The sequence below is a fragment of the Bacillus rossius genome, chromosome 1 (genome assembly GCF_032445375.1).
Source record: "Bacillus rossius redtenbacheri isolate Brsri chromosome 1, Brsri_v3, whole genome shotgun sequence".
NCBI classification, from domain to species: Eukaryota; Metazoa; Arthropoda; class Insecta; order Phasmatodea; family Bacillidae; genus Bacillus; species Bacillus rossius.
In genome coordinates, this window is record NC_086330.1 from 217189536 (window position 1) to 217216232 (window position 26697).

The following is a 26697-nucleotide window of genomic DNA, read 5'->3' on the forward strand; positions in this document are numbered from 1 at the left end:
TTTGGGGAAAATTCGTGTATCGTACTGTTTGGTTTTCCTTTAAGTAAGCTGTGGCCAATAATATTCGCCTTGGTTCTAATCACATTTACCGGCATCACGTTTACGGGCTGGGTCGACTCGTGAATTTTATTCGCCTCGTAGACTTCCGGTTCGAATCCAAGCATTGGGGCTAGGGAGTAGTCACCAGTGCAGTCGATTTGTGCATTGCTGAGCAAAACGCATTGTAGAGTGTTTGGATTACCTTTCAACGAAAACATTACGTCTGTGGGTAGGTGTTGTTTAATATACTTTTCAATGTCTAACACTTCGTAGGAACCTATAGGTAATTTAATCTCTCGCGTAATCTCTTCGTTCTTCAGCTTGTACCTGAATATCCGGTTGTTTTCGTCCACGTTCGGGATAGAATTGTATACGGTAAAATCCACGAGAGCGAGCTGCCATAACCCGTCACTTACGTCGATCGGTGGGAAGTGTGTTGAACACAGTTCCGATGTGTTTCCACTTAGTATTAGCATGATGGACATGTTATTTCGAAGCAGGTTCTCTTATATATCAATATGAGAAAATTTATGCATAAGTGACCGCAGTTGAATGAGTTTAACTTTTGCTGTATATCGTAATTATATGTTATTTTGCAGCCTCTCAGGTATCGCTGCATTTCTAAAGGAGGCGGCAGGTTTCCAAAACTATCGTAATACCGAGCCGTACGACCGGCCTTGGCATACGCTACCCAATGCGTTCCGGGCCCCTTACTCGTATCTAAATTAATAATACCGCTCTCGTTGTGATATGGTTTTGTGGGTAATTTATCCTTCATAAACACATTTCTAAAATGTGGAATTTTTAATTTACTAATTGCTGTCTTTATGTCTGTGGTGGTAAGAGCTCGCTTTGGCAGGTTACTTAGTATCCTCATTTCCTTTTCCCGCCCCTCTTCCTTCTTCTCCGCTTGACCCCTCCCCCTGACTTTGGGTAGGGACGCAGGTATAGGCCCGAACCGTTTTTTGCAAGCGCCCGCATTTTACTATTGTGCTGTGCGTTGTTCATGGTCATGGCTATACCCGCCGCTCCGCCAATCAGACTGCCTAGCGCTGCCAGCGCTGGGAAAATGAAAGGTAGTAGCCCGCCTTTTTTCGCGCGGTTTTTCTTTGTTGAAACACCGCCGCCAATCTTACGTTTTACTCTCATTATCTTATTGACTCCCCACGCTGCAATCTTTTCACCGAATTTCGTTGCGGGATTCTTTGTTATTTGTGCGGCTTGGTTCGCTAATATACTGTCGGCTATATGTCTGTCACTTAGGTTATTACTTCTAGAATAGCTAATATCGTGGAGACGACACGCCTCGTCAAGGGAATTGACAACTGTATCTCCGCGTGCTAGCCTCATGGCGAGTTTCGTACCCGGACCGCAGAAATTATATCCTGGCAGATGTACTTCTACTGGCAGCTTGTTAATAAAAGAGTTTATTATTCCTCCACCTCTTTGTACCTTCTTTCGTGCACAATGCATAACACTATAGTGATTCGAGTTGGTATAAGTATGCTGTTTCTATAGTTTTCTGTTTAGTTGCGTAATGGAAGTAGTGCCACAGCGCGAGTCGCTGCCTGTGCGGATTACACATGCTGATGAAACCAGTGATCGCGAGTCGCGGCATGGTTCTTTATTACTTTAGACAATAAGATGTTTGATTGTCGGTCCGTCCGAATACAGAAAAACATGTTTACTACTTAGTTTACTCGAGGAACCGAACGGTCTTCGGTTCGAAAATGTGTATCTATATTAAAAATCGCTGCACTAACCAAAGTATAAACGGTTGGCTATGGTTCTTAGAGCGGTGGAAGGTTTGGGATTTTTCCCATATACGGAAAATGCTGATGTGATACCTCCTAGCGAGGCCAGGGCCAATTCAGTGTTTGTGTTTGACAATATAATGTTTAAGAAACAAGGAATCATACAGCAGTATTTTTCTATGGGTCGACACACACATGTTGATTGTTTTTACCTAGGTCAAACTTATGGCAGAATACCTAAACATTTGCTTCGGGATAATGCGAATGTTATCGTGCTTTTCTGCTTGGATATGCTTAATTTGCGACATGCCTACGATGATCATGTAAACAGTGATATGGAGTTTCGCACATTTAAGGATATGTGCTTCTTGTGTTGGAAAAATGAACATGGTTTTCTTGTTATCTTAAAGGATTATCCTTTACTTAATGGCAGGTATGGTTGTGATTTTGATCATTTTATTGTTGCGAGTCATTGAATGATGTCCTACAGCGTATAAAAGTTTGGAGGTGGTCCTCTGAAACGTCAGCTTGACTCGTGTATATCTCGCGATCTTTATGGGAATTGCAATTTGGGCGGAAAACTTTTATAGTGTGTGGGTATGCCTAAGGATGCTGGGGATGGCGCGAATAAACATTATATCGACTCGGTCGCGAGTGTATTCACTCGCACGGTGAAAGAAGAGCTGTTGAGTCGGATTACGGAGCTCAATTCATCGATAATCAATGTACGGGATGTGCAGGTTGGTATTATCGAGTTTTTACGTAATATGGAGGCGAAGGAGCAGCGGTCTGTGGATCAAATCAATTATTGTCTGTCGGTACTGCCAACAAAGTTGGGTGACATGTATGTTAATTTGTTGGCGATTAAACTCGATCTATTTGAGAATACAATTATAGAAAAGGTAATCAATATCTTGTCGGAATTGGTATTGAAACTTACCGCTAGTGGTGCTGACATTTCGCAATGGGTTTCTCAATTGGCTCGTACTATTGGTGTTGTTAAGAATGGTGTTGATGGACTGGTTTCTGCATCGACTGCGAGGACTGTTTCTAAGGTGCCCACACCTCAGAGACCGCCTCCTAAAACTTAGACATTTTGTATATAAAAACGCTTTATGCCGTATGGTTATCTTCAGTCATGTCTGCCGAGGCAAACACTTTAGATCATGTCATACAGAACATCCGTGCCAAATATATTTTGGCTAATCGAGCACGAATGGAGAGGGATGCGATTAATCAGGAAATGTTCAAGTCTGTTAATTCGCGTTTGGATAAGCTTGGACAGTCGTTCGTGCAGTCTATCCCGCAACATCATATTGTTCCGAAACAAGAGTCTTTGGAGGTGAAGCCAGATCCGGTAATGAGTGATGGTTATGATTCTGACACTAGTATACATCGCAATGTTATGAATGATTCATTGGGTGAATTACAGTCTTACGGAGCTACAACCTTCGCTCGGGTGATGGGACCTACAGTCTCTATAAACGCAACAACCACTGGTTCTTAGGGGATACAGAAGTATTTTTTCACGATAATAATTTAATTCGCGTCAACGAAGAATTGATACAGCCTGCTCCCGGCTTATTCGAATAATTGTTCTGCCGAGTGCCGCACACCTACTTCGAGTCTGCCTTAAAACAATACGGACATTTACTAGATATTACAAATGCTTATTATAAAATAAATGATCCTATGACAAAATGTTATAAAAGCGAAACACATGCAAAGTTTGATATCATTAGGGGATTGTTTCCGAATATTGACTCATCTCAGCGAGGAAGTGGTTTGTTACAAAAAACATTGGATTTGCAATGCACAAAGCAATTTATCTATTGGGAAAACCCAAACCAGCTTATTACTCGCCTCAGATTACTAATGGCCTCGCAAGCTGCTGGCCATACCGGACATAGCAACGAGGTGATATCTATTCTTGAAGAGTTGAAGGAAGCTGGATATATAGCGAAATGAGTGTCGCACAACGTGGGATTTCTAATGAACTGTATCGCGGAGTTCGCAGAATTTTTCCTCGCAGACCTGTGTTGACCTATGGGCTTCGCGATTTATTACAGGTTGATTTGGGGAGATGATTTTGTACAGCATGATAAATAGCGTTTTCAAGTACATCCTTACTGCTATAGATGTTTATAGCAAATGTGCTTATGCGGTTCCAGTTAAACGAAAGACTGGAATATTAGTCACCGCTGCCATGAAGTGTATTTTAAATGAGGCAGGAAGTTTTAAGAATATTCAAAGCGACGCTGGAGCGGAATTTTACAATTAAAATTTTCAAGCCTTAATGCAAAAGTATGCAATTAATCATTACTCTAGTTATAGCGAAGTCAAGGCGTCTGTTGTAGAACTTTTTAATAGAACATTAAAGGATATGCTTTACCGTGAGTTCTCGGCACAAGGAAATTATAAGTGGCTTACACTTTTACCAAAATTACTTTCTGTCTACAATAATAGGTTCCACCGCACTATAGGCATGGCTCCGAATGCTGTGAGGGATAACTCTTTGCTACAAACAGTTTACAGATATGTTAAGAAAATAGATTCTAGACTGTTAAAGGCTCGCGTGGGTTTGTACGTACGTATATCAAAACACAAGACAATGTTTGAGAAGGGATTCAAACCGAGGTGGTCGCACGAGGTTTTCAGAGTAGTCAAAGTTACGAATAATTTTCCATGTGTGTTTCTATTGAGTGATTTGGACGGTAATGAAATTAAAGGCGGCTTTTATGGTCCTAAGATTCAAGTAACTGCGTACCCCGACACTTATTTAGTGAGCAAAATTTAAAAAAAGTGTGGTGAACGTATCCTAGTGTCGTGGAAGGGGTTTCCTGTTTCCGTAAAGACCTGGATTAATGCCCGTGATATTCGACGCTAGGATGTGGCTCGCCCGTCAGTATCCGGGAGTGAATAACAAGTTTCCCGTCATTCCCCTCGGGCATTCGCGAGCGCGTCGTCGATGTCCGGGAGTGCCTGAATAACAGGTTTCTCCTCCCCCCCCCCCCCCTCCGGCCCCGCGTCGCATCAACACTTTCACTAGCATTAGTCAACAAGTCATCCAGACGCATCGCGGCTACCGGTGCGAGAACATGCTTTCAGCTTCCTACACAACATTTATTTTATATTTGTTTTGTTACACGTCGCCGGGGAGGGTGGGGTGCATTCCGGTGAGTTTTTTTTTGTATGCTTATTGGTACATGTTGCTTCACACTATTTGGTTTATTTCTAGCGATCGTGCCGCGGTCGAGCGTTCCCTACAATTTTAAATTAACTTAACGCTACGTGTTAACTGTAGGGGTCCTAACTATGCTTAATACATTCCTGCTCGCCAGCGCATGAGCGAGGCTCTCAGCACGGCGTTTGTACTTTACGTAAAATAATATTCTTTGTCCTAACTATGCTTAATACTTAACTATCTTTACAATATTATAAATTTTAACTATGCTTTTTACTATTTGAACGTGATCTACCACAATAGGGGTCCTACATTTTTTTTAACTATGCTTGTACCACTAAAGTATTATGATGTTGGGATTATAATTGCGCAGTTTATGAGTGACGCTGCAACGGACCACACCTCGCTCTCTGTGCGCGGGGTTTTGAGGTTATGTTGCGGTCCATTTAGTCATAGCTAGTATGGTGGCATTATTTTTTAAGCATACTGGTGGTGGGGGTGGGGTAGATATAGCTAGTATGATGCCTTTTTGAGGTTATGTTGCTCTCAGGTATTTGTATTTAGTCATAGCTAGTATGGCGGCATTATTTAACCATAGCGGCAAATGTTTTAGACATAGCTAGTATGGCGGGGGTTTATTTTTGGCATACTTGGGGGGAAAGGGGGTGTTTTAAGCATATTGGGAGTAGGGGTGGCAGCATTTATTTTTGGAAATTAACATGGAGGTAATTTATTTCTTTTCGAAATTTAAAAATTATGGTGGTATTTTATTAAGGCATAGCTAGTATGGCAGGAGATTCTTTTAGGCATACTTGGGGTGGGTGTTTTAAGCATACTAGGAGTTTGTGTTTTAAGCATAGCTAGTATGGCAAGGATTTTAAGAATAGCAGCATTTTATTTAGGCATAGCTATTATGGCAGTGGTTTCTTTTAGGCATACTTGGGGTGGGGGTGGGTGTTTTAAGCATACAATATGATGGTTTAAGCATAGTGGTAAATGATTTTTGGAAATTTAATCATGGTGGTTGGAAATTAAAACATGGTGGCAGTTGTGGAGTGGTGGGGGTTTATAGACATATTATTTTTTCTAAATTTAAAGACATGGCGGTTGGAAATATAAACATATGTTCCTTATTTAATTCTACACCTCCCACCTGATCTCGTGGTCTAGTGGTTAAGGTGTCTACCTTGTAACCTCGACGTTGCTGCGTCCCACGGATCGAATCCCCACGCGACCCAGGATTTTTGTATACAATTCCCGCCTTCGGAGCGATGGTGGCGCACTCCGGTAACCAAAGGCTGAACTAAGATGGCGGCCTCCAGCAGACATAAACAAGATGGTGGCCCCCAGTGGCTGCGATGGTGGCGCGCCTTTGTAACCAATGTCAACAACAATGGCGGACTCCATGAAACAATATGGCGGCCCCCTGGATGGTTTTGGCACAATGTTTACATTTCAATGTTTACATTGGTCCAGAACCGGATTACTGCCCCTACTGATGTAGCACCTTCCACGTCCTCTACAATCCTTAAATGCCAATAAAGAAATAACTTACTAACTAACATTCAGATTATGATTCCATTATTAGAACTAACACATTAACATTATTTATTCTTATAATTTCCCCCAGGCCACCTAGTGATGCTAAACGTCATTAGTAAATTCCGCAACTTCATTATAAAAATTATCAAGAACATTCACTACCTCGAAATGGACTTTAGAAATTATTTAGTTTAAGTCTATAACGTCATCATAAAAATGAAAAGACAAGGATCGCGATACCAACAAATTACCGAGTTTATACTTGAAAATAAAAAGAAAACTTTAGTTCTTAGCTCCTTACACGTTAATAAAACAAAGTTTTTAAAACAAATTACTTAAGAGAGCAACTACTACAGCAAACGAGAATTTTAAAGTTAACTACGAAAAAACATGAAGTATCGGAAGGCTAAGACTCAGGCATCACTCAGACGCCATTTCGATTTCACTCACCTAACCATTACCACGTCGCCGCATGGCCGGGCAGCATAACAGCCTTCCACAGGATTACAGCCCCGCGAAAACATTTAACATCTCTTTTAAACCATTTGCTTGGCCGCAAAACCCCTAGGGGGAAAACATCCCGACAGGAAGTTTTCCTGTGTTTTCCAAACACGTAAAGTTTTTACAAGCCGGCCGCGCGCTGCCTATGCCGGGATGTCCACATAGTCAGAAAACCGGCCACCAGATTGTGACACTCGCCTGCGCATGGCGCGTGCGCACAACCTCGTTTTCAGCTGGCCTCAAAAGAAACGATAAACAAGTCTGCGCCGTGTTTCTCTAGAACAGCAGCAAACAACGCGTCAGCTGGCCTGGCTGAAACGCGGTCACGCCGGCATCCGCAGACAAATACGTGCAAGACTCGCACTCTTCCAGTCCCGCGGAGACCCAAATCAAACAAAAAGTTACACCATCTGAGCGTGAGGGAAACCAAGTCCCGAACTAGAGAAAAGAATTTAAAATTGTATTTCCAACAAATAAAATAATTAAATAAATTAATGATAATTTTGAGCCACGTGACAATATTATTTGTTGGAGCTTTGGAGCTTTGGAGCTGTAGGCACTTTTGAGCTTTATAGCTGTTAAGCTTTGGAGCTGTTGGAGAATTTGGAGCTTTGGAGCTGATGAAGCTTTGGAGCTGTTGGAGCATTTGGAGCATTTGGAGCTTTGGAGCTGTTGGAGTATTTGGAGCTTTGGAGCTGTTGGAGATTTGGAGCTTTGGAGCTGATGGATCTTTGGAGCGATGGAGCTGTTGGAGCTTTGGAGCTTTGGAGCTGTTGGAGCTTTGGAGCTGTTGGAGCTGTTGGAGATTTGTTGCTTTGGAGCTGTTGGAGCTTTGGAGCTGTTGGAGCTTTATAGCTGTTGGAACATAGGAGCTGTTGGAGCTTTGGAGCTGTTGAACTTTATAGCTAAAGGAGCTTTGGATCTTTTGGAACTTTGGAGCTGTTGGAGCAATGGAGCTGTTGGAGCTTTGGAGCTGTTGGAGCTGTTGGTGCTTTGTAGCTTTGGAGCTTTGAAGCTTTTTAAGCATTTGGAGTCAAGCCATTTTTATTTTCCTTGGCGGTATCAGGCAGAATATTATAAATTGGCGTACTGATGATGTAGCAACAAACGTTCCTTTAAAGTATATCATGTGGCTGGACTCTATATATATGGAAAGTCATATAAGTTCGATGACAAAGTGAAGAAGTGTGCATTCAAGTCATCGGCTGCAGTAATTTACAGTTCTGACGTTGTGAAGCAGACTGTTAAACATGGTGTCCAGAAAGTCTGTCAAGAAGAGGAGGACTATGTCAGTAAACATTCTGGCTGGTCTCTGTCTAGTATAAACCGATTGGAGCTAAAAATTAGTCATTTCACGGGTATGTAGACCTAAATGTTTATAAGATTGCTAATCTTCTCAGGGTGATCCTATAGTAGAATATAAATTAAGTAATAAATATTATGTTTGTAAAAGAAGAAATTGTTGTGTTTTATTTCTCGAACCTGCCAATATTAAGCTAAATTTATGATATATTACATTAATTTTATATCATCCAGGGATCGAACCAAGTTTCGAATCAATAATTACTTTAATGAGTGAATTTTTTGATGAATTTTGAATTTTTTTCCCGATTCTCTAGCTAAATAATTACACGATTCCAAGATGGTGCCCATTTTCCAGATGGTGGGCACCTCAGTAATAATAAATTATTACTGCACTCTAGCGGGTTAGAATAAAACTAGCATGATAGGAATATACTCTATAAGACGAGTACACACACAAGAAGGTGTCCTCCAGCAGACGAAAACAAGATGGTGGCAATGTCCTCTAGCAGGTAGCTGTACTGAACACAAAATGTCGGATCCATGATGGTCGTCAAGGTCACAGTCAAATTCCTGAGTCAATGACAAATTTCAAGGTCAAGGTCAAATTTCAAGGTCAAGGTCAAATTTCAAAGTCAAGGTCAAATTCAAGGAGAAATTACAAGGTTAAATTTAAAGTCAAGTCAGGATCAAGGTCAAGGTCAAAGTTCAAGATCAAGTCAAAGTTCTATGCAAACAGTCGAGGTAAAGTTATGGTGAACAGAAAATCATACTAACATGGCATCTGCACACTTTAGCAGACGAAAACAAGATGGTGGTCTCCAGCAGACGTGGGCAAGATGGCGGACATGACATCATACCAGCTGACGAAATATTCCTTGTTATTGGTGGTGAGAGGTCAGTCTAGGCGACTTACGTGGTGGTAGTATTAGTCGTTTATTTTTTATTTTTTTGCTCTTACCAGTTTTGAATCAAGGACGGGTATCATTCTAATCAATCAGTAAATTAATAAGTTATTTTTTGGTGAATTTTGAAATTTTTTCTTTAAAATCGGATAATAAATAAATATTTTCAAGATGGTTCCTTTAACGATAATTGATACAAGTTGTTACATGATTCAAAATGTCATGTGTGTCGTAAGACATTTTGATTACATTTTATTGAGAATTTTTTTAATATATTAATAAATTACTGGTTTACTCTCGCCGGAACTCGAATTGAAGAGCAAATCGATTACGTAACTAAACATTTGAAGTAGGCAATTTTTAAAATATGTTTTGGAATTTTTTCGGAATTTCTAGCATTAAAATTACTGATTTTAAAGATGGTGGCCATAACAAAACATGCAACATTAATAGAATCCAATATGGCGGTTGTAATGAAAAGTGTAACGATGACATCGTACTCAACCAAGATGGTGGTCGTAACGAAAAGTGTAATGATGACATCGTACTCAACCAAGATGGCGGGCGTAACGAAACATTAAAAATTTATTTTATCCAATATGGCGACCGTAACGATATGTGTAACAGTTGTTTTTAAGTAATATTTTATTAAATTTTAATTAATATATTTTTTATCATTTTTCCTGGTTTTATAACATAAGAATGATGTATTTTCAAGATGGCGGACATGACGTCATACTATATGACGATATATGTACCTTGACATAAGTGGTGGAAGGTCAGTCTGCCGGTGGCCTCTGTGGCGGAAGGACTTGACGTCATTTTTTTTATTTTTGACCTCGTCGGGTTCAAACCGAGGACTCCAAGCTCCATGGTATAAGCATATCTACATTTTTTATAATTTTTTTTAAAAATATGTTTTTATTAAATTTTTATTATTAAAACCCCTTATGGTCTACCGTAACATAATTTGACATAATTTGTTTAACCTTAAAAATATTATTTTTTGCCTAAATATTCATTATATCTCTTTGGCAATGTGTCAAGAAACATTTTAGTGATATTTTTTTGCCACAAAATTTGCCATACTGTTGTTAGTGTAATCTATGGCTCTGTTTTTTTTTATAGCAGCCAACTTTTGGAGAATACTCTCAAATTGACTAAGTTGATGTTCGCCAAACAAAGTTAATTATAATATTTCTCCTACATAAAAAATATCATCTTATAGCTTATACTTTTAGCTAACTGTGTATACCAAGAAGTTTATAATTTGATGCATTTTTATGTTCTGAAATAACAAAAATGTTTATGTAACAAATTAGTTACATTGGGCACCAATGGAAAATGTCCAATTTTAGGTTATGTAAATATTTAAGATCTAAAATAATGAAATGTTCAAGATATAAGGTGTTAGATTGATTTTGCATTAACTATTAAATAATTTCAATGTATTGGTTGATATTTTAATGTAAAGTGTACTCTATTTTGGCTCAATAACTGAAAACTATATTTATTACCTACTGATAAGATCCTTGAAACAGATACATATATTTTCATTTGCTTATGTTATTAACATGTTTATTTACAGATTACTAGTGTGCCAGGGAAGATAAAGAAAGTGGCAGTTCCGCCTGATAGTTCAGAAGACGATAATTTTGACGATAGTGATGGCAGAGACTGGATTCCTAACCATACTGTTGTTATAACTTACCGGTGGTTCTGAAATGTGTTAGAAATAATATATAATCCATTTAGGTAATTTGCGTGGTCATTTATTATATTCTCTTGATACAACAATCTAGCAAAAAGGTAACAACTTCCATAGAGAATATAATATGCATGACAGTATGCAGGAACAAATAATGTGCTGCCTATTTGCAACCAAACAACAATTAATCTATGATATGGCAGAAACTAATCAATTCCAACACTCCCACTTTAGGTTCTGCCTTTAACAATATTACTTTGAATAAACATATTCAAACAATTTTCGCAACATTCTGGACAACGGTAATAGCTTCTCTCAACTTCTCGAACCTCCTCTTCGGTAGTGGTTTTGTGAATACATCTGCTTCCTGATCTTCTGAATGTACATACTTCAGGTCTAGTTCCTTGTTTTTGAACTTCTCCAGTATGAACTTGTACTTAATGTCAATGTGTTTTGACCTTGCTTCAAAATTGCCATTCTTGATCCAGGCAATTGCACTCTGATTGTCCACATTTAAAGTTGGACTTTCAATTCTATGTCCAACTAGTTGTGTTACTAGTTTATTTAACCAAACTAAATTCGTGGTAGCATGACAGGCTGCTAAAAATTCTGCTTCTGCTGTAGACAGCGCAACAGATCTCTGCTTCTTGGTTCCCCATATCACTAATCTCGCCTTGTACCGCAAAACTTGACCGTCTGGTTTATGCTTCAACCTGTAAACCCATCTATTATTTAAAATGTTAGCTTCCTTAGGTCGATCAACTAAGGTCCATGTATTATTCTTTCTAAGAGCTTCCATTTCCTCTTCCATAGCTTTCCTCCAGTTTACTTGGTCCTTGTGTTGTATTGCTTCTTGAAAGCATATAGGTTCCTGGCTTAATAGAAGATTTTGCTCTGGTTTCGTGCATTCGATGCACTCGTAATCAATATTTTTGTTGAAATTATTTGTGTCTAAACTGACACATTGCATGTGATACCATTTTTTGCAATTATCACATTGAACCCAATCAATAACTTCATCTTGTGGTCGTGTACAATCTGGTCTGCTACACTCATCACCTTCATCTGTCTCCAAATCTGACTCACTGAAAGCTCCATCTGCTCCATCAGCTCTAATCGTGTTCTCTTCATTAGTCGAGTCAAATCCGTTTTCACCTTCCAAGTGTCCAATATCTTCTGCTTCGTTCTTCTCGATAAACTCCTGGATCTTCTCAAATTCTTCCTGGACCACATGCATCGATGATGTGTTGTACAATTCTCCTTCATTAAATATTATTTCGCAATGTATCTCAACTTTGTTTCTTCCCGGAAACCAAACTCTGTAACCTTTGGTTGTATCGCTGTATCCAACCATGATACCTTCTTCAGCTTTCTTGTCCCATTTCTTTCTTTTTTGCTGAGGTATGTGTACCATTACTTTTGAACCAAACACTCTAAACCGATTCATATTTGTGCTTTTTCGAGACCAAACTTCGTATGGAGTCTTACTGTCAGTTGAACTCGCTCCTGTGTGATTTAACACATAGACAGCCGTATTGACTGCTTCAGCCCACAATAACTTTGGTAAATCCGCACTATAAATCAATGTTCTAGCTGCTTCTACAATTGTTCTGTTCTCTCTTTCAGCTCTACCATTCTGCTCTGGGGTGTATGGTACTGTCTTCTGGTGTTTGATACCCTCTGTTCTGCACCTCCCTTTGTTACACTAATAATTCTATCTCTCTCTTTCTTTAATTTATTGTTGAAGTAGGGAGAGAAGGCAGTACAGGGTGGAGGAAAAAAGTGTAGGTACTGTGTTGTTGATACCTTCGTAAACTTAATAATATAACATTGCATAAAAACCTTAGAAACAATGCTCTAACAAATAAACAATAGTAGACGGTAACAACTGACGAATCCAATCTGTAGTTTACTATGGAAATATATAGTATTTTAATTATGGAGTAAGAAATTTGTATATTATGTGGATAGGAAATTGATTATTTAAAGAGTGGTGAAAAATCTGAAGTTTAATAGTTTGAACCATAGATAGTAAACATAACACAGCAACACTTTCAATAACAAACATACACTGACATACATAACCTGAACCTGACTCTTGATACATATGAAAATTAACAATATTATTCAACGATATAATTAGGAATCTTTTGTAAGTTTGAAAATATTATAAGAAATGTATATATTCATCCTTTCCAAGTGTGTATAAGAATTTAAGGTTGGTGGAGTTATAACAATTTTAATACTCAACAATAAAATATGAATTTACTTAAAAATACTTAATTTATATTGTGACAAATCTTTCCTGGAGATTATTTGCAGTTCAAATGTCTTAGGATGTATGTTGGCACAGATCACACCCAAAAGTTCAAAAGTGATTTAATTAAGTCCAGTAGTTGTTTCAAAATTTATATCGTTCATAAATCAAATGATTTCAAAGTGAGTTAAAAATTAGAGAGTTTAATATCAAGTTAAATTCTATTTTAAATAGAATTACACGGCTTTAGTTCAGCGGGAGTACGATTATCTTAAAAGTAGGACTTCTGGGTGTCTAAGTAGAATTACTTCTCTTTATATTATGTTATATATACAATCTAATTGAAGTTCAGTTTTATCAACTTTTGCAACAATATAGTTTGTTTGGCTAGAAATCTCACGTATTTATAAGCATGTAAGCAAATTTATACTGGCCGCTTAAGCCTTGAACAATGGCGACACTGCTTAATTATGGCGTCCCTAGCTAAGCAATTCTTAAATTGGCTTATACTTGGCATAACTGCTTTAAATCCAAGTAAATATTACTTACAGTTCGTTAAGATATTTAGTTGTAACAATTTCATTAATGTACACAACCGACGATACCCTAAACTCATATTTTTAATAATTTTAATTGTTCAGGCGTCAGGCCTTAGCCTACACGTAGTAACGCCAAAAATCGCACTTTTTTAAGTTACTTCCTGTTCCTGTGTGGCTGAGATACGTGTATACCCAATATATATGGTTCATAACATCCTTTCATGGCCTTTGGTTACAACAATACGGTAAGGAACTAGAATAAAATTAATTGAATTTACAAATTAAACAGATGGTCAGAATAAAAAATAAACGGTAAAAAAATTAACGAAAATTACAACAATGCAGATGAAAGAAAAAAATATTAATATTATTAAAGTTCCACAGATGAAAAGTTTATGGTTGTCATAAGGCGAAATATTTACTAAACATTCATAGCAGATATCTTAATAAACACGAAGATGTCTGTGCTATTACCATGTAATAGTACAGATGCTGTCCCATGGGATAATCATAAAACGAAGCGAGCACAAAGCATAAGATCGCCGGTTTATTATTAACCCATCTGTCTCTCTCACACACAGCAGGTGCGACCGTTACTCGAAGCGACGGTTGAGAATTGGCAAGGAGGTGGGGGTTGGGTGGCGCGCTAATCAGCGATCAACCGGCGGCCGAGGCGTGGCGTGACTGTTCAGTCTCGTGTCAGCCGTCTCGCAGTAGACACCTCGCTGCTTCGCGCTCCGGAAATGGCGCGAAAACTCCGTCGTCTCGTAGTCGTGCTGTTGATAGGGTGTTGGGATGGTGAAGAACATCAAGCAGGAACATAGCACTGGTAGGTTTACTTACAGTTGAGTGTAGTGCTCGGCTAGGTAGTGTCAGGTGCACCAATAATAACACTCAGTGGTTCTCCAGGATTCACCACAGCGTCGTGGTGTGCTGCCACACAACTGGGCAGGCGATAACGATACCTCCACGCCACCGCAGGGGGGTGTCGGCTACTGATCACGGCAACAGGATGTACCGTGTCGGGTGACCTGCGCTCGTGAGAACTAGTGGCTGACAGTGGCGGGTCCTGACGATGTCCGCTACAGTGCCGGGCTCGGCTCTCCAGGTGGCCCGTGGGCTGTCCCAGCCCTTGACCAGGGATGGTATCAACGGGGAATAGACGGAGGTCTCATGCTGACGCCGCTGTGTCAGCATACGTGGCGTCAACCTAATGTCTAGTAGGAGCAAGGCCAGCTCCGTCATCGCACCGCTAAGTATATTTCCGTGTTCTACACTCGTGGTTATTTCCGCACTATGCACACGACAGGTGTGTATCTAGTATATCGCGTTTCCATAACTCACTTTAACAGTAAACATAACAATGTTCTGTGCTGACTGGTTGCTGCTTGAAGTCGCTCTCACAGTAGGATTGGTGTAAATAACCAGGAAAGATTTAATCACTTTTACGAAAATTAATTACTTAATCAAAAAAAAATTATATTCGTTACGAGAAATAGGAAATTGTTTAAAGAAAATAAATTCTAGTTGTCATTATTGACGTATTAATAATATACTATACATTGCAACAATAAGATAAAATCTTATTAATTATTCAACATCAAAGTAATGCTATAATTGTGGATTATCATAGGAACACAATATTTACACAATTGTACTGCTAGTTTACTTATTGGTTGACTAGTCTGTCAGTGGTATAACCTTATATTAGTTTTCTGGTTTTGTTTACAACTTGTAATTACCATATCAATAATTATCAGTGTTGATTTACACCATTTTTTTTTTTTTTTTGTAATTATCCTCATTAGATATCATGATAATGTAGCATACAATTGCTATTCAGCCTATTTTACTGCTACATAACAGTATTATGATTGGAATTTTATTCCACAAAAAAAAATATTATTCATATTTACAATGGTTTCAACACAGCATTTAACCTGTGATTTACTGAGTAAATTAGTTGACTACTAATGCAATTATCAGTATTATTACAATTTCTTACAACATATTAAGAGATTATTAAATAACATAACACAAGAAAAATATTTACACACAAGATTAACCAGTTGAAAAATTATATACATAATTAAAGTTATACATAATTGAATATCATCATTTCTTATGATGCAACAGTCATTATTATTTTACAGTTTGTTACACATATTTCATAACCTTATCAGTTCTTATGATATCTTGACAGATATTATTATTATCCAAGCCTAAAATTATTACATAGTGTTCTACAGATGAATAATAATTCAGATGCAGTCTTGGACAATTTCAGTGTTTTTTCTTGAGTATGGTGAGGTTTTCAGCTGGTGGTTTACAGTCTCTCACTATCTTACTCTGGACACAGCTGCACAGTAGATTACTTGCAGAATGCTGTTGTCTTGTTAGGTAGGCTGTCAGCTACTGGCTGATGCGGAATCTCATATCATTTCAAGAATGTTCATGATCTTCCAGTCAGGTGTTACACCTATTTACCGTGACATATAAAAATTTCTTGCACTTTTATACATTTGTCACAATTCTGTTACAGTGACTTCCTCCAACAACTGGGCAGCATAAGAGCGGACTTTCTCTCGCAACACCAGTGTTCCTTGCTACTGTGGATAACAACTCAGAAGACAATCACATCATCATGTGCTGCTGAACAACAGTGACGTCACTCGCGTGACAGTGTGATCCTCAAGATGACAGTGCTTCGAATTATGTGTTACACATCAAAATAATATTCGGAGTTCATAAAATTAATTTGTGCCCATAATTTATAAAATCAAATTCCAAAATAAATTAGTTCCAGTGCAGTTTTTTTTTTCTCTTCATTCTGATAGAGCAAAATAAATCACACAAATTTCTTCATATCAAGCTTCCATAATTTTTTTTTTTTTTAAATTGCAAAATATTATTAAATATTTTTTTTTTTTTTTTTAAATAAGATAGCTTTGTGGGTGATCCAACAACAAGCTAAGGCTCAGAGTGCTACGAGAAGGAGTATCATATCTGCAGGTAACTAGCAGTTAGAGTGTGCATGGCTTAGTAGTTGCAAGTGTTCTTGTGCTTGTAGTACGCAATGTGCATGTACTGCTTAGGAGTCACACAGCTGGTCGGCGAAAAAAAAATTAACACATAGTAGTCACTCTTGTTAGGTTGGTTAGCTCACACTATAGTGGATCAGTAGGTTTTTTTTTTTTTTCTTCAGAGTAAACAACATGATTACACTGTTAGTAGACATCTAGTCCTGCTCACATGTGTCACCGAAGCTTCATACCCATTTAGGTTATGCCATAGCCATACATTACGGTACCATAATAACCCTAGGTTAGTGCTGTACAACAAATCCCAGTGCGGCAGAGCCTTAGTCTTAGACCGTCACGAGACAACACACTGGTTTTAAGCTCATCAGGCAACCAGACTAGTGCATTTCCTTACACTAACAAATACAGCATACCGTACAACCTTGGCTAGCACAGGTCCTGACTTGGACACAAAACATTTAGCTTCACACACTTACAGTGCTTGATGTGCAATTCCTTGATTACATAGGACTGCGCAGTGTAGGTAACATGTGCACTTATATTGTTACTTAATTCCCCAAGAAAAAAAAACCATTAAACACTATTGTAGTAGCTGACACAAGCAAATAACACTTGTTACTGTGGGACCATAGGCTTGTGGTAGGCCCTTAGCTGGGTTAGGTTATACCTGCCTATGCTGTGGTTGGTGGCAGGGTCTGCCAACTCATAGCAGTTGTTATGTATCCTGTCTGTGACCACATAGGGTCCCTTGAACAGCAAGAACAACTTCTTGGTGACTTTGTCCCATTTCTTGCTCACACTTGCACTCCTGCATAATACGAGCTCTCCTATGTTAAATTGCTTGACTTTCGAAGCCTTCTTCCTTCTTTGCCTTGCTTGTGCCTCAGACTGTAGGCGACTGTTGATCAGATGTTCTACCTCACTGCCTGTGGGTAGTTCTTCGTAATCGGTTTCTTTGTCAAATTTGGGCATATAGAGCGGGTCGATCGCCACCGATCTATCCAGATACAGAGCTTCATAAGGGGTGACATGTAGGCTCTGGATAGCGGGTATGAGTTCGGGGCGATGCAAACCTGACCCGTTCTAGTTTAACACTCTATCCTGGTTGTTCTGGCTGCACTGCTGGGCAGCTGAACCTGCTGGGTTAGGCCCTGTCCAATTACTTGGACCATTAGCAGCCCTGTTTACTGCTGCCTGAAACTCTGCAGCAACAGGATTCACTGGTGCGTTACGTTGAAAATAGCCTTGTTGTGGCTGGAACTGTTCTTGTGATGAGAATGAGGGTGGTGGATATGCAAAATGAGTTTGTATGCCGCCAGACGAGCTGTGATGACTCGGTGGTCTGCCGCTTCTGTCTGGGCTGGCGGGGTTCTTGAGATGTGGCTGGCGGAAGTCATGTTTACCCCTAGTATAGTCAGCGTAAAATTGGCGTTGACTCTGGTGACGGTAGTCAGCCTCACCATCTGAATCTGCATAACGATGGGGGTACGTGACCTTCCTGGGGGGCCGTTCAACAGATGTTTTACCCAAGCGCTGGCCGTGGTGGCCATCCTCACCATCACTACAGGCATGTTTGTTCGACCACCAGATAGTCTTGTTGTAGGGCTTGTTATGCCTATTCTTATGGGTATACTTGCCCTTTTGTTTCTTAGCGAGATGCCCTTGGTTGTGGTCCTCATCACTCTTGACTGTACTCTCCCACGTCAAGGTGTGCACGTTTGCCTGCTGGTCCTGTTTGGTCCTGTTCTGCCAGTAATTGTGCACTGGCACATTCTTACTGGGTGGTTGGTGAGGTGTTCTTTCAGATTCCTCTCTAGCACCTTGACCTCGCTGTAATCTCTGTAGTTTGTCTACAGCCAGAACATGGTCCCTAAACTCAGTAACATCTTTGTAGGTATGTCCCGACATTTGTATTTGGTAGGCGATAGGGAGTTGTGTCAGCATGGTTGCGATGAATTCATCGTCTGACATGGTAATGTCTAAATATCTGGTGCGCTCATACATTGATGAAAGGTGCGCCTCCAGACTGCTCCCTTCCCTACTGTCGAATCTGTCGGAGTGTAGCTGGGCCCTCAAATTCCCTTGTACCTTTAGATTCCAAAACTGGGATCTAAATTTTTCTTTGAATTGTTCGTAGGATTTGATGTGCAGGCTTTGCAACTCCCACCAGAAAAAGGCAGTACTTTTAAGGGCTACGTTCAAACACTTCAATTTATCATTGTCACTTAGTACAAAGGTTCGGGCATATTCCTCAAATTTGTTGAGGAACCTAACTGGATTTTCTAAGGATTTGCCAGAGAACGTAGGCATAGCCTCAGCCCAATGTTTGGCTGGGTGATGTATCAGAGCCACCTGATCAAGATGTGAAGTACTGCAAGATGGGGTCTGATGAGGTGGTGTGGCGTTTGAGGTAACCACTGGGGCTGGTGGTGAAGGGTAACTGGCAGTCACGGTAGGCTGTAGGTTGGGTAGCTCTGTCCTGGAGGAGTTGGCAGTTGTCATCCGATTATGTAATTCCTCCCCTCTCAGTTGCCTCTGTTCTTGTAGTGAGCTGGTGCATGCTTGAGCAGCTTGTTCAGCGGCTGATCTTGCCCCTGACTCTACTGTTTCCATTCGTGACTGCAGAGTGACTGCTGTCTCCTCTATATGTGCGAGTCTCTGCTGGAGTAGCTGTGACTGGTCTCGCCCCTCTATTCTTACCAGTTCCATTGATCGAATCATGGAGGTAGTGTGTGACTCCAAGTTCTCAACTCTTTCTTGTTGTGTCAGTACCTGGTTGGCCAGCTGTCCCACCGACTGACATTGTTCCTGTAATCTGGCATCCAAACGTCCCTCCAGGTCACTGAGGCCTGTTTGCAGCTGATGATCTAGAACCTCTATTCTGGTGTTGAGTTCACTCTTCAACTCGCAAAGGTTTGCGTCCAGCTGACCTCTGACTCCGTCAATCTTCTCAGTAAGCTGCGTCACGTTCTGTGCGTTGTTATCCAAACGGTTGGTGATAGCTGCCATGTTCTGTGCGTTGTCCAGAGCGTTGGCGTCCAAACGGGTGGTGATAGCTGCCACGTTGTCGTCCAACCGGTTTGTTATAGTTGCCACGTTCTGTAATAACAACATAATGCTAGACCACTCAGTTGACTGCAGGTTCTCGGTCGGTGTGGTGGTGTGAGTCATGTTCGCTGCTTGCTCATCTTCAGCTGCAGCTGTAGGTGTGGCTGTAGCTGTCCCACTCTCTCTGTGACATTCATTTCTTTCTGGTGTGCTGGGTTCAGGCTGTACCTCCATTACCAGTTGATATACAGGCTCATATCCTTCCTGTATACTGTCGTGTTCTGAGAGATCTTCCAGGTTGTTGCTGAGCTCTGACCGACTCCTCAATTCATAGGTCTTATTAACAGACATCTTGTGTTTTCACCTTGGAGAGGTAGTCTACTTAGGGATTCTCTTCGAGCCCCACACGTTGCGGCGCCACTTCCTCTGTTCTGCACCTCCCTTTGTTACACTAATAATTCTATCTCTCTCTTTCTTTAATTTATTGTTGAAGTAGGGAGAGAAGGCAGTACAGGGTGGAGGAAAAAAGTGTAGGTACTGTGTTGTTGATACCTTCGTAAACTTAATAATATAACATTGCATAAAAACCTTAGAAACAATGCTCTAACAAATAAACAATAGTAGACGGTAACAACTGACGAATCCAATCTGTAGTTTACTATGGAAATATATAGTATTTTAATTATGGAGTAAGAAATTTGTATATTATGTGGATAGGAAATTGATTATTTAAAGAGTGGTGAAAAATCTGAAGTTTAATAGTTTGAACCATAGATAGTAAACATAACACAGCAACACTTTCAATAACAAACATACACTGACATACATAACCTGAACCTGACTCTTGATACATATGAAAATTAACAATATTATTCAACGATATAATTAGGAATCTTTTGTAAGTTTGAAAATATTATAAGAAATGTATATATTCATCCTTTCCAAGTGTGTATAAGAATTTAAGGTTGGTGGAGTTATAACAATTTTAATACTCAACAATAAAATATGAATTTACTTAAAAATACTTAATTTATATTGTGACAAATCTTTCCTGGAGATTATTTGCAGTTCAAATGTCTTAGGATGTATGTTGGCACAGATCACACCCAAAAGTTCAAAAGTGATTTAATTAAGTCCAGTAGTTGTTTCAAAATTTATATCGTTCATAAATCAAATGATTTCAAAGTGAGTTAAAAATTAGAGAGTTTAATATCAAGTTAAATTCTATTTTAAATAGAATTACACGGCTTTAGTTCAGCGGGAGTACGATTATCTTAAAAGTAGGACTTCTGGGTGTCTAAGTAGAATTACTTCTCTTTATATTATGTTATATATACAATCTAATTGAAGTTCAGTTTTATCAACTTTTGCAACAATATAGTTTGTTTGGCTAGAAATCTCACGTATTTATAAGCATGTAAGCAAATTTATACTGGCCGCTTAAGCCTTGAACAATGGCGACACTGCTTAATTATGGCGTCCCTAGCTAAGCAATTCTTAAATTGGCTTATACTTGGCATAACTGCTTTAAATCCAAGTAAATATTACTTACAGTTCGTTAAGATATTTAGTTGTAACAATTTCATTAATGTACACAACCGACGATACCCTAAACTCATATTTTTAATAATTTTAATTGTTCAGGCGTCAGGCCTTAGCCTACACGTAGTAACGCCAAAAATCGCACTTTTTTAAGTTACTTCCTGTTCCTGTGTGGCTGAGATACGTGTATACCCAATATATATGGTTCATAACATCCTTTCATGGCCTTTGGTTACAACAATACGGTAAGGAACTAGAATAAAATTAATTGAATTTACAAATTAAACAGATGGTCAGAATAAAAAATAAACGGTAAAAAAATTAACGAAAATTACAACAATGCAGATGAAAGAAAAAAATATTAATATTATTAAAGTTCCACAGATGAAAAGTTTATGGTTGTCATAAGGCGAAATATTTACTAAACATTCATAGCAGATATCTTAATAAACACGAAGATGTCTGTGCTATTACCATGTAATAGTACACCTCCTTGAACAAAACTTCTTTCAGTTGGCTATTCACAAACTCCAATCCATTATCCGTTCTTAGGACATTTACTTTTTTACCAGTTTCCTTTTCTATTCTCATCAGGTAATTTTTAATGCATCCTGGTACCTCACTCTTGGTTTTAAGAAAGTATACTTGGCGGTAATTAGAGAAATCATCTTTAATTAATAAAAAATACTTAGCGCCTCCTAGTGATTCTGTTTCCATAAACCCACATACATCTGCATGAAAAACTTCTCCAATTTCAGTAGCACGGTTTAAACTCCTTCTGTATGGTTGACGATGCATTTTCCCAAGTACACATGCTTCACAGGGCTCTCTTACTCCTGATATTGGAATGTCCTTTATCTTGAGTATATTTTAAAAATGATCATAGCTTTGATGCACTAGCCTTTCATGCCACTGCTGTATACTTGTTGATTTGCTTGCTCCCACTACTGGGAATGCTTTCTGGTTTCTCTGGATAACTGGCTTGAATTTCATTATATACAGCTGATCTACTCGTTCTCCCACTGCCACAGTACTACCATTATGCATAAATTTACAACTGTTTTTGTCTGTAGCCATGTCATAACCCTTATCTAAAACTGCACTCAAGGAAAGCAGATTGAATTTTAATTTTGGAACATACAGTACCTGCTCTAAGTGCTTATCCACCCAATGTGATCCATTATATGCTTGAATGTTGATGAACCCTCTCGCAACTGCATCAATCGTTTTCCCGTCTCCTAGCTTAATAGGTATTTTGTTGTTTAGCCATACCAGTTCTGTGAACAATTCTTTGTTTCCACTCATATGACTTGTGGCTCCTGAGTCAAGACACCAGCTTTCTGTCATGATATTTGAATTTGATTCTGACAATAACATGACGTCGATGAGGGCTCCTCCGGCCATTTCATTCGTTGATGATTTAGAATTCGCGTTCTGGACAGAGTCTCTCTTCTTAATTCGACAATCACGTTCCCAGTGACCTATTCCACAGTAATTACAACATCCTTTACGTACCGGATACTTGTGTTTCTTACGCTGCTCTTTAGCGGCCAATGCTTCTCCTAAGTCAGCTGCCTCGTGGATACCCATTCGTGTCTCTTCCATGACCAATCTTGCTACCAGATTTGGCAAAGTCCGGTCAACTTTCGCTGTCGACTCCCAAGCTGTGACGAAGTGACTGAAATTTGACGGTAGCGTTAAAAGAATTTTAGTGATTACCTGATTGTCTGAAACATTCTCACCCAGTGCTCTCAGTCTATGTGCAAGGTCTTGCACCTTGGATACATGTGTCGTAATGTTGTCAGCACTGTCCTTCATTGTGTACCACTGTTGGTTTAGCATGTGAATCCCTGTCTCTGTCTTGCTGTCGAAGACTTCATGAAGGCGATCCCACATCTGCTTGGCATTTTCACAGTTGATTATATGCAGCATGACCTCTTCTGTTAGACTCGATGTAATCAGAAACTGAGCTGTCGCTTCATGCTGCTCCCACTGTTTTAACTGAAGCTTGTAATTTTCCAGTTTATCTGATGTCAATTGAGCGTCTGCAGTTTTGTTTGGTTCCTGTGGCTTCTGATGATCATCAACTGTTACTCTCCAAACGTCTTTAGCCATGAGGGCAATTCTTACATGAAACTTCCATAACGCCCAATTTTCTAATCCACGCAATTTTATTACTCTAGTTGCTTCATGAACACTCTCCATTTTTCAAGACAATTGCACTTTCGCACGCTGGCTGGCCAATCTTGAAACTTGGTTTCACATACAACTTTACAGCAATATTATTTAACCCTATATTTCAACACTTACAGCCATCCACCTGGGCCCATAACCTGTTGTTATAACTTACCGGTGGTTCTGAAATGTGTTATAAATAATATATAATCCATTTAGGTAATTTGCGTGGTCATTTATTATATTCTCTTGATACAACAATCTAGCAAAAAGGTAACAACTTCCATAGAGAATATAATATGCATGACAGTATGCAGGAACAAATAATGTGCTGCCTATTTGCAACCAAACAACAATTAATCTATGATATGGCAGAAACTAATCAATTCCAACACATACAAGTGCCAGTGAACGTTTTACAGGTAATTATATTAAATATAATGTATTTTTTGTTTTTTTTTTTAGGAAAATAGTTTTATCTTGTAGCCATTCAAATCTATACTAATATTATAAAGCTGAAGAGTTTGTTTGTTTGAACGCGCTAATCTCAGGAACCACTGGTCCGATTTGAAAAATTCTTTCAGTGTTGGATAGTAAATTTATCGAGGAAGGCTATAGGCTATATTATACTATCAATAACATTAGGGATCCTTACTAAAAGTCCAATTTAGAATCAAATACGTGGGAGGGGGTTAGATACAACATGCAGTACACGTACGAAGTGTGTGTTGACAATGCCGCAATGCTAGAATTTTATTTCCTACTGCCTATTAACATTGTTGCCACGCACTAGATGCCTTATCATTCTTAATTTTCCCTTACAAGTAAAAAAACACCCGTGTGATATTAACAACGAAGCAATCAGTACCCTCATAAGAGTTCAGTTAGTATTTAAATAATTTTTGTCACTTTAAATCGCAAACCTAAACTATTGTTTTTTTCCCTCTCTCTGTGTTTAATTTGTTTTTTTTCTTTTACTAGAATTATATTTATTATTTTAATTAATTTTCATTTTTCGGACCATCAATAATTTTCCTCTCACGTTACAATTCTGACAAGGACTTGTGTGTATATAAATAAATAAATAAATAAATAAATATATATATATATATATATAAAAGCGAAATACCACTCACTGACTCACTCATCACGAGATCTCTAAAACTATACACCCGATTGACTTGAAATTTAGCATAGCTACTCATTTTGTGATGTAGACGCTCACTAAGAACGGATTCTGCTGAAATCCGATCCCAAGGGGAGTTTCGGGGGCGTAATTATTCAAATTTCCAGTTTTTGGTAGGAAATCACCATGGTAACGGCTGTTGCTTTGTTGATGCTTCATTCGTCTCTATGGCAACGACTATTTCATTGTTACTGCAGTCCTCATCACCGTTGAAATTTTGCGGGGACTTTAAATATCAAAAATTGCTTTTTTTTTTCAAATATATATATATATTTTTTTTCAGACTTGAAACTTCACAGTAATGTTCCTTATGTTACGCAGGATGACATTTTCCGAAAATTAGATTCCATGGATGGTTAAAACCAGGCAACAGTGGGTACTTTGTCTGCATGAGAACAGGATTTTGCATTGTTCATGCCTTCTGCGTCTCCATGGCAACGGGCATCACGCGGCAGTGGCGTACCCACAAGGAGGGGCATGTATAATGAGCGGCGCAAGAGTGATCTGCCTGTAGACTGCCGTAGCGAAGTACGAGTACCTACATCAGTTGTACGTTGCGTGCACGAGTCGGGAAACCATCGGTGCTATTCATTTTCTCTCCGGTACATTATACAGCATTGTAATAAATTTTCACTGATTTTTCTTTTATTTACCATTATTGTAAATGTGAGATGTGGCTTAATTTTTTCTATTAGAATAGCCGTGCGAAGCCGGGTCGGGAAGCTAGTACTTTATACGCCTTGTTGATTGCTTTTGCTTTTCTGGCATCAGATGTCAGTTTGTTTATTTATTCTCAAAGTATTGATTTTATGACTTTTTGACAACTGGCATGTGATGACTTCTTTTTTTAATTGGCTTTACCATTTACAGTGCAAGTGGCACATGATTGTCCTAAGCTAGGACACATTTTTTATGCACTCACAACACTAACACTGGAATACAAGTCCGAGTTCTAGTAATTGAAGTACAGGGCACTCGGGCAGCGCAACTGCAGTGCACTAAAGAGCAGTAATTGGAGTGTACAATTATAAAGTGGTGCTTGTGTATTATCACATCCCCTCTTTTATTTGATTCTATATACTGTTTTGTCTTCATGAGGCCTAAATGTCTGTGAAATTTTTTTTTGCTTTCAAAATATTCATTTGGTAATAAATGTGTTTATGTTTATTTTTTACAGGCTCTGATGTTAGTAGTAATGATGACAACGGTTATGCAAGCGAGGAAGAACTGCCACTACCTTAATGTTCTTCAGGAAAATCTCCTAAGCATAAACAACACTGGTGGTATGTACCAAATAACCTGAGTGAAAAACCACATCCTTCTTGGACAGGTAATATTAGTGAACCAAATTTATTGCAGTTTCCTGTAGACTATTTTCGTTCTTTTTTAATGAACAAATAATAGACAACATAGTTCAAGAGTATAATTATAGTGTGCAGAAGAATCCTAATAAGCCTTTGAACACCAACAGAAAAGAAATAGAGCAGTTTATGGGCATATGTATTTATATGTCTATAAATGGTCTTCCTCGCAGTCGCAGTCTAGCTACACTCGTGTTGAAAAAGTTGCCGACATCATGTCTCGCGGGTGGTGGGAAGAACTCAAAGCAAATTTGCACTTCAATGACAACTCAAAATAACCAGCAGGGAATGAAGGTAACAAGGACAAACTTTTCAAAATCCGTCCACTTTACGAAGCACTTTGTTGCAATTTCAAAAAATTGCCAATGGATGAACAAATGCTTTGTGTAGACGAACAGATAGTGCCATTCAAGGGCCAAAGTTCTTTGAAACAATACAACCCTAAAAAGCCTAGCAAATGGGTATACAAAATCTTTGTGCTGGCTGATTCCAAGGGCCTCATCAAAAACATGGAAATATATTCTGGACAAACAGAAACTGTTGCCAATTTACCTAATTTGGGAGCAAGCTCAAATGTAGTTCTAAGATTAGCTCAGATTGTTCCACAGAACCA